General features: G+C 37.3%; 1 protein-coding gene across 1 annotated transcript in view; it reads left to right on the top strand.

The window, feature by feature from the left end:
• cdk5rap3 (CDK5 regulatory subunit associated protein 3) overlaps positions 1–2,137 on the top strand; it is a 69,572-nt gene that overhangs the window by 51,572 nt on the left and 15,863 nt on the right. The window lies entirely within an intron of this gene.

Below are 2,137 nucleotides of genomic sequence, written 5' to 3'. Positions count from 1 at the left end.
TGCATCTACACTTGCAAAATGAAGTGGAGCAGGTGCACAGCGGAAGTCATCCGTGTGCCGGTTACACACACAAGGCTGATGACAAGGCCTGATTGACAGCAGCAAGACTTCACTGCCTGAGCTAACACGGTCGTGCATCAAGCCACAAACGGGGCCACACTCCTGTACACTGGGAGCTTTTAGAAAACTGCAAAATATAGCTGTGGTAAGGGTGTGAACAAGTGTGCACAAGTAGTAAAACTGATCACCCAGTCCTTTGTATGAGATTTATTTCACTAGTACCATTTGTAAAATAAATAATAATAAATATTGTCATTAAATGTCTGTCATAAATCTTTGCCTCTCTTTTCGTACTTTCCCTTCATTGGTTCATTGCTTCAGTGATCTGGGGTTTATGTGTTTCATAATCAAATGGAAAAAGATAACATGGACGGAAGTGTTGTTGTAAGACTAGTACTGTGTATGCAAAGTACTGCAACTCTGTCATAAAGTATGCCAAGATTTCCCATATTCAACAAAACACAGTGGTGTGTATTAAATAATATTTGAATACCTTCGACATACCTTCAAAGCTAAAACCAGAAGAAGTTGGCTCAGGCTGGCAAGCATCCACTCTCTTGAAGTGTCCTTGAGCAAGACACTGAATCCCTCTGAATGTAGATATGCTGCTGGGTTGCTGATATTTAGTAACCTGACCTCTGTGGAAATATGGGGCAACATAACAGAGAAGTTCCCCACAGGGTTTCATAAAGTGGCACGTTATTTTAAATTGGACTGCCTACCACAAATGAAAACTTGTACTGTACGCAGAAAAACTGACTACAACTTTAAAGTCCTTCTTAAGTATTATTTTCATATCTGAGGTGTAGAAATGACAATGAAGCTCATTCTCTTCTTTAAGGAGTTTTAAAAAGTACTAGTCAGCAAAAGAGGAATTGCAAAAGGAGATAATTCAGCTGAAAAAAGCTATTCAACCATAAGTCAGGGCTCCAGGACTTGTCCCCTGATACACAAACTGGGTGCCAACAAAATCTCTGACCAATTAAACTTAAATAAATTTAATTTTGACATCTCAAATTGCAACCCATGCCTTTTATACAGGCTTTTTTTCTGCCTTAACTATACCAACTACAAACACGATATTTTTTTAGACTACAGGCCTGTGGTTTGCATTTACCATGGAGCATATTTCCATTTGACTGAGACTAAATTCAGAAAGTTGCTGTTTGATAACTCAATTGTATGACGAAACAAATACAGATAAATTGATATTCTTCTAAATATTTTCCAATTTTACGTTTACTTTTATATTAACGGTAAACGATGGAAGCTCCTTTGAATAATACACAAACTAAATGTTCGTGAAATCTAAAAATTGTCTTCCATAGAATAGATAAGTTTTATGTTCTCTGTAATTACCAACTTAGAAATAAAAACGAAATTAACTTACTATTCAGGCCAGTGACGCAGCAAATAAATGTGACAACAGCACGCGCGAGCTCACCTTAACCGGAAGTGACAGTGAAGCCTGTCGGTATGTTAGCAAAACTGGACCGGACTCCATGAAAACGCTACAGCTTTGATTCTTTCATGGTAATCTTCCATTTATTGTTTCACTCTAAATATTTCCTGCCAACAAATCCATCTGCTCACCTTAATTTGACGACCATTCTAACTAAATGGTACTAAATGAGGGTAACACCAGCTCGTACCCACAGTTTCCTCACATGCTAATGATGCCTTCAAGTGCTACTCATAATGTTTGTACGACAAACGGGCATTGTGAGTTATGGCGCATTTAACTTTTGTTCACGTCCATATGGGACATTAGATACAAACTATATGTGTTTTGAAAAAGCCAGTTGGTCCAGAGGTGTAGAGGAGCAAAGGTTAATCCATAGAATGAGCAATTTGCTGTACAGTATTTGCCAGCAAATGCCTAAATGAGGGAATTATTTCTACCAACACATGAAAGCAATGTTAATATTTTCGTTCATCAGCAGAATAACTAACGTTAGACGATTGAACTATATTTTTCATCAAAGCTGAGTTAGACCTTTTGTATTTAATAAAATGTAATTGCTTTTGAAGCTCATATATGCAAACAGACAGTTAAATTGCTCATTGAATTTTGAGA

This window comes from Genypterus blacodes, unplaced genomic scaffold (assembly GCF_046128005.1).
Source record: "Genypterus blacodes isolate CSIRO-AG114 ecotype Tasmania unplaced genomic scaffold, CSIRO-AGI_Gbla_v1 ptg000055l_1, whole genome shotgun sequence".
Classification (NCBI taxonomy): Eukaryota; Metazoa; Chordata; class Actinopteri; order Ophidiiformes; family Ophidiidae; genus Genypterus; species Genypterus blacodes.
The sequence above is the reverse complement of the archived record's forward strand: the minus strand, read 5'-3'. Positions and strand labels throughout refer to the sequence as shown.